The sequence below is a fragment of the Oryx dammah genome, unplaced genomic scaffold, assembly GCF_014754425.2.
Source record: "Oryx dammah isolate SB20612 unplaced genomic scaffold, SCBI_Odam_1.1 HiC_scaffold_27, whole genome shotgun sequence".
Classification (NCBI taxonomy): Eukaryota; Metazoa; Chordata; class Mammalia; order Artiodactyla; family Bovidae; genus Oryx; species Oryx dammah.
This window is the reverse complement of record NW_024070211.1, coordinates 81,460,754-81,468,774: the sequence shown is the minus strand read 5'-3', so window position 1 is coordinate 81,468,774 and position 8,021 is coordinate 81,460,754.

Sequence of the window (8,021 nt, the reverse complement as noted above, 5' to 3'; positions counted from 1 at the left end):
CTGCCATTACAGTGGTATCATCTGCATATTTGGGCTTCCCTGTGGCTCAGTCTGTAAAGAATCCGCTGCTATGCAGGAGACCTGGGTTTGATCCTTGAGTTTGGAAGATCCCCCTGGAGGGGGCATGGCAACCCATATCCTTGCCTGGAGAATCCCCATGGACAGAGGAGCCTGGGGGGCTATAGTCCATGGGGTCTCAAAGAGTCAGACATGACTGTGCAACTAAGTACATCTGCATATCTGAAGTTGTTGATATTTCTCCTAACCATCTGGATTCCAAGTTGTGTATGTATGCAGATATTAATATTATATTGTTTTATTTTTTGTATTTCATGAGAGCAAGAGTTTTTCAAAAATGTTTAACTCAACCCACAGTAAGAAATGAATTTTATGCCACACAGTACACAAACCTTATATAACTGTTACAGAGGTTTCATAGAGCATTTCATTATTGGTTACTAGTCTTCAGAATAGCACATAGAGGGCCTTCAGGTGCTGCTGAAGTGCAATATCATAGGCTTCCATTCCTGGAATCTGCCCCTCACATTTCATATTTATTTTATGGTCTGAGGTTGTAGTTATCAAACTATAGGGAACATGAACATGAACATGTTCATATAGGGAACTCCACATGAACATCACTGTGGAGCATATTAAAATTTGCAATATGATGGTATATCACAGAGACCTTTGTTTGGGGCTTGATTCCAAGCTGGGACCTAAGGACTTGTTTTTAACAAGTAAGGTAAACACAGAGTTTCTCTCTCCATGCTAAATAATACTATTTCAGGGCGATAGTATTGAGCTATCCCATGGATTCTACATTGTCATTGATTTATTGTTCTGCTGTTAAGTTATTCAAGAAACTAATATGTATTCCATATCTATGAGAGATACTCTGGGTACCAATGTCACATTGCTGGAACAGAGTTGAAAGAAATGCAAAAATTGGAATATAATATCATCATTCTCATTAATAAATTTATATGAATGCATCTCTTCAATGTAAGATTTTATTTTGTTTCCTCTGAACAACAGGTATCCATTAGAGAAATATATGCAAAACTGTAACACCATTTATTGCTGATTATAGCTATTAATTTGATGTGACAAGGATGAGACAAGGTTTCAGGAGTCTGTTGCAACATCCCAGGTGAGTGATGGTTGGTTAATGTACTAAAGAATAAGACTGAAGATAGTTGTGCATGCTCAGGACACAACAAGCTGTGAGAAGCATAATTTCTCATTGTTAATAGGTGAGGTAGACAAGCAGATGGTCATCCTGATGCAGTGGAACATGTTCTGTGCTAATGGTATTTATAAGTTACAGTGATTGCAAAAGGCAGCAACCCACTCAGAAACATTCTGGTATGCATTGCAGCTGTGTCTCAGAGCAAGGATTAGAGGGAATGAGGATGAGCATTTGACCCCTAAATCAAGGTGGCTGGAAAATAAGATGAGCTCAGAATCTTGAATTGCCTTTTAATAAATGTCAGGATATGATACCATTTAACATTGTGATAAGCGACAAAGTACGACTTCTTTTTTATATCTTCAGTAGTGGAACCCATAGGATGTAAATCTAGATTTACAAACGGAAGGGATGCTACAGTGTCTTTCCCAATTTTTATAATATTTTGTCATGGTCTAACAGAATCATTTGTTGAAAATCCTCAGGACCTTCTCTAAGACAGCCTGGAGATTGATGACTCTCCTCCCTCTGACATTCCTGTTCAGTTAGGTAGAGGTCAGGGAGACATCTGCTTCATATTTCACCAGTGAGTATTAAGGACTTCAGTGGAAGTGAAGTTCCCTAATTTTAGGTCTTGGCACACAAAAGCAAATTCACCTTCACTTATTTTATAAAAAGAAGTGCCAATTAGTCAACTTTCTCAATCAATTTCTTCATTTTAGATTTTCCTTTACAGTCTGCTTTCAATATTTATTGTCTTATTTTGCTAGTTTTAACCTCCCTTTCCAACCTTCCTGTTTGCCTTTTTTATATACAGCTTGACTCTGGATCATATGCAGTGGAGGGTCTCATTAAATGCTCAGCAGCCAGTTTTGACAAACTCTACTTTCACACAAGTTACACAAGAGAAATACATAATATAATTTTTTATGGTTGACTGCCTTGAGAAAATTTAGCACACCAGTGGCATAATTCATTCAAGAGAAAAAAGTCTCTTTGGCTGACTTATTACCTAAGTGCAGCTCTGTAGCTGGAAATAAACTTTGAAAGCTTCTACATACATAAGGAGTTCAAATGAATTTGGGTCAAAATAATGTGACTAAGTTTAGAATCAGAGTTTAAGGGATTTCTCTCTAACAAGCAATAATAATCTGTCTCTTATGTGACAAAGTCCCTATCCTGTACTTTAAACATGTCATCTCATTATAATTCTAAAAATCCTATCATATGAACACTGTTATCCCCACTTCCAGATGAGAAAGCTGAGGATGAAGAAGGTTAAATAAACTCCCACAGGGTCACAGCACTGGTAAACATTGGATCCAAGTCTGTTAAATTCCATAGCCAAGGCTTTTCCTAGGACTTCTGTAATTACTTCTCCTCCTGACCAGAGGGTTTGTTTATCATTGAGTGCCTGTAACCCATCTATTTGATGTTCTGTTTGTTGCTGCAAGCGAGAGAGAGTAGTAAAAGTACAGCAAATGGTGATCTGTCCAAAGAAAAGCAATCAGAAGATTTTAGACTCAGAAACCCCATGCTGAAATCCTACTCACACAGCTATAGATGACGAGGAGGATGGGAGCCAGAGCTGATTTTGATGCTGATACTCAAACACATGGGAATGTGTATTCCTTGCCAAATCATTTATTTGCTGTTGTTTGCAAAGTCTAATTGTATCACACTACAGAGTGTGAAATGCTAAATAAAATGTGCCTTTGCCATATCTATCTATATAGAGAGAAAGCTTTGATTTCTTCAATGCAATATTTGCATATATCCAATATAGTTGTAAAAATAGAACCACATTGCTGTGACATTTTAAGACAGAGTCATTTCACAAGTAAATGAGAAATAAATATGAGACCTATAGCTTGGAATATATTATGCACTATTTTCTATTGATTCCTGCCCTACTCCCTTTAACCATCTAATTCATTTCTTCATCTATGTTAGGACTTTTTGTTGCAAGAAGTAAACTTAGTTGTCGGGGTCCAGCCCTGGTGGATCCAGGATAATTCGAAGGTGGGGACTGAATCGATGTCCTAGGAAAAAACTTATTTAATTACAGATAGAGAGAGATTAGAAAATTAGTGGAGAAAAAGAGGCTGAATAACTTGATTTACGTGGAATACCAATCACCACCTATGTAGGCCACAGGCGTCTTTCCGTTCTCCTGAAGGAGAGGAGGCACTGAGGCCTCCCTGGTCTGATCTTAGAAGCCCAGGCAAAATTAGCAGGCTTGGTGAGTACCCACGTACCAGATGGGAATACAGCTAGAAAATAATAGGAAATATTAGTGGAGAAAAAGATGCTGAATAACTTGGTTTATGTGGAATACCAATAAAATTCCAAGACAAGGAATTTGCACCATCTACGTTGGGCCACCAGTGCCACTTGAATATCGGAAGGTGCCCCTCCTTGGGCTCCTTCTCGTGTGGAACTTAAAAGCCAGAGCAAGTAAGTAGACGTGGCGGGCACCCATGCTCCAGATGGCAATTCAGCCAGAAAAACGGGGAGCAAGAAAGAACGACATGGGGGAATCAGTCTTTCCAGAAACTAATCCAATTTCTTTATTTTTTAGGTTTGCTTATATACCTTTTGTTAGACATAGGGATGAATACAGAGTCACGTGGGGGTCAGCAGTCCTGACCTTTATCAAAATCAGGTGCTTCACATAAATTTATTAAAAAAAAAAAAAAGGTCTTAGGGGTTTTACATCATCTTATGGCCATGAGGCCTGCTGACATTTTATGATCCTTTCTTTCTGATAACCAAAAAAGTTATTTTTCCAAGCGTATTTTTTCTTAAACCGGGTGCCACCCTCTGAAGGTAGCAGATAAAATTGCATTCCTATAGGGTGAGGGTGTAGTGGGTTACAACTAAGAAAGGAATTTATTTAACCTAAAGTTAACATGATTAATCTTAAAGGTTAATACTTATTTCTCCTATATGCTTAAAAGTTAATACTTATTTCTCCTATATGCTAGTTATATTCATTATAAGGGCAGGGTATATGGAGATTTAGCAGCAAACATCAACCCAACAAATGAAAACCCTTCACCAATGTTCCCTTTAAGATCTATTTAGTCTTAAGATAGTGATAAAGTTATATTTTTACATAGCAAGGACACGGTGATTTATAACAAAGTACAGAGGTCTATAACAAAAGAGAAAATTCATTAACTCAAAAGTTCTAGTATTGCTAACATCAAAAACTACTATATTTCCTTTTCTATATTCCAAATACATTGATTAATATATTCCCAGGTGCCTAAGGATATGGGGGCCTGGCAGCAATCATTGACTCAACAATGAGAAAAGCCCTATGCTAATTAAGACTTTCAAGATACTCCAAACTCTCTGTGCTGTTTATGGTTGAGAGGTAGTAAACAATCATGTGCTTGGCAGGAGTATGGATAATCCTGTCAGACAAGGTAGTTTGCCAGCAGAGAGGTTTGACCTGAGACACCCTCATCACACCCAGGGCAGGGAATTAGCAGTAATTATTGGCACAACAAATGAAAAACCCTTTACCAATATAATTCCTAACCAACCCACTGTACTAATAATTTCTAACTTTCCAAAAGAATCTGCCTTTAGTAAGTCTAAAACATCTCATGCCTCTCACGATTGGGAGACTAAACAATCACATGTGGCCAGACGAACCTGTACAGGCAGGCTAGATAAACTTCAGAGGAGTTCGTAAGTTGAAACACTCTTGTCACGCTCAGGAATTTTTATTGACTTGGAACTGTAAGTTAACTCCTTCTCAGAGAGAGGTAATGGGGGTCAGCCCCCCGTAAAGTCAGGAGTATAGGTGAGAGCATAAAACAGTAAAGTAGGCAGACCCTGGTTTTGGGGGTAGATGCTCGGGAACAGGGGGTTTCCTGAGGCTAGATCCACCTTTGTGTATGCCGAAGCCTCCTTCCTCATGACCTTTGCCATGGGTGGAGTTTCTCACAATGGCTCCCAGCACTTAGTTATTCTTCTTTAGGAAACAAAAAGGATAGAAAGCTATAAGAAGAGCAATGAAACTTCAAAATGCATAGGTGTAAGGCCCTTGGATTACTAACACTATCCCATCTTCACTTCTTTTTATGATTCTTACTAACTCTTTATCTGTGAACTTTTTCTTATATTCAGCCCACCTGGCAAGCAAAAGACAGTCATGCAATGGTTCCAAGTTTCTATATGACTGGATTATAATAACAACATGAAAGGACAGATATTTTTACTACTAAGTTCAGTTTTCTTGAAATTGAACATAAATATCCTCATTTTTGTTCAAATCTTCACTATTGGTCCAATTAAGGTGATCTGGTGCTCAGGAAATACAAACATGATTTGGGATTGCCCAATTCGGTGGTCATTTGAGAATCACCCTCAGTATAACAAATACTCCAAAGATGAGCCACTGCAGCTTCTTTTGTTGACTCGTTGAAGTTTCTATGGCTTCTATGCCCAAATTATCTTCTTGTTTCTAAACTTCTCTCAAAATACATTTGTAATAAACCTTATCTGATTATATTTATCTACCCACAGAAGGAATCTTGACAAGGTTGATGTGAATACTGTGGCTTTCCAATTAACTGACCAAAATGGATTATACATGACTGACCATTTAGGTCATGACAACTAATGTCAAGTAGAAAAGTTTAAATTAGTCACAGTGACATCTTGCTGTGATTAGAGAAGCTCTGTTTTTGTCACTTATTACCTAGCTTATAACTTATTTCCAACCTATGCAATCCCTACATAAAAGCCCTATTATCTAACTTTTAACATAGTAGTTTTCTTATGTTCTTGATGTAATTATTTTGTTTTCTGTTAATGGTAAAAATTTAAGGCCATCCTTTTTTACACTGTATAACTCTTAACCATGGGGATGGCATTCAAATGGTTTTGTCTAAATACTCATAAACATCTTACAAGAAGGACTTGAGAGCTTTAGCAAAAATATTTCCTCTTGACTGAAAGGATGACTTTTGGAGGCTTTGCATCAGTACTGGTCTGAACAAGGTCTATTTTCCTTAATCATATTCAATAAACCATTTTTTCCTCAGATGTCACTGCCTTCCTGCCATTATTACCTTAGGACTAGACTGTAGAATTTGATCACCAGCCTTTTAAGCATTTATATCACCTCTTCTGTGAAATATCAATAATAAGGTTTCAACTCAAATTTAACTTTTGTTCCTCTATATAGATCACTTACCAAAGTTATCTTTTCCCTTTTAAACTTAGCCTTCAACTTCTGCATTAATTTGAAATAGAGATTTATATGTAAATTAGATATTCATAAATACACACTCTTGAATGCAGTAGAGAGCAGGGAAGCTATGGACAGTCTCTAATGCAGACTCAGGCCTTGGAATGTCTTCTATTATACAGTGAAAAAAATGTACAGATTAACCTGAACTTTAAACTTTATTCTCTTTATATTTCAGTCCTCTTCTAAAACTGTACTGCAGTTTCAGTAAATAATTCCACATAACTATCACAATCTATTGTGTTGTTTTAACAATAGTGAAAGTATACAAAGAACGATTTTTGCCAGCCTCATATCATACTGGGCTCTGAAAGAGAAACATAGTGGCAGATCTGGGTGCAAGGAAACACAGATTCTCCAGTTCCCAGCAGCAGCCATGGAGAGGCCTTCAAACCCAGAGGAGCCATCAAAGACCAAACTTTTTCTCTATTAATTAATACCAGCTTTGGAATGGGTAAAAAAAGAGGCTGAGATGACAGCTTTCATTTTGTGGATTGTTGTACACATGAAGATGAGTTAACGTTAAAAGGAGAAAGATAAGTTTTATATTTAAATATAAAGACTCAAGTTATTTCATGGAAATTAAAAAAAAAAAAACAAGATAGTATACCATCATGTTCCATAAAATCAGGCCAGTGAGAATAAGTGACTACTGTAAGAAAAGCACAACAGTTAGAGAAAATAGAGGACTAAGACCACTCTCCACTATCTGGCTCCAAATAGTCAAGCAACTTTGGTAGGAAACAGAAAGGCAGGGCCTTCAGCTTCTATAATGGAATGAGATCTAACCAGGTAGTTTTAACCAGAAAAATGCTGAGAGGGTTGGGATCATTTAATAATGACTTGATGGCCAAAGATCAAATTCCTAACAGTGAAAGCAAAGAAAAAATTATATGTATTAAAATTTTAGCAATAACAACAGGGTAATATGGAAGTTGTCATCAAGATTGGATGTACCTTCCCATGGAACTGCTCAGTTGTCAGAAGTAAAGGCGAGAAAAGTGTTTTGGGAATGAAATGTTGGCAGTGTATAATTTTATAGTTTCTGTGACACTCAGAGTTTAAAATTTAAACTCATTAAATGTCTGATTTGGGTATTTTGGATTTTTGTTGTTGTTTTGTTTGTTTCTGTTGTATCTGTTGAAAGCAAAAAGCTTATACCATATCTTGTGGGACAGAATTTAAGCAGTAGGTATCAATGAAAGGGTAGGAAGAAGAGGCATCACAGGAAGATTGTAAATGTACAATAATGATAGTTAAGATCTGGATTTAATAAGTCATGAAACTAGGAGTTGAGCAAAGCTGGTAGCTATATAATGAGGACTAGAAATACCAAGTGAAATGTAGTTTACATATAACTTGCCCTTGTATTTTATTTTTTAACTGAAGTATAGTTGATTTGCAATGTTGTGTTAATTTCTGCTATACAGGAAAATGATTCAGTTATCCATATATATACACTTATTTTTCATATTCTTTTCTTTTTTTAATTTAAATTTATTTATTTTAGTTGCAGACTAATTACTTTACAATACTGTATTGGTTTTGCCATACATCAGC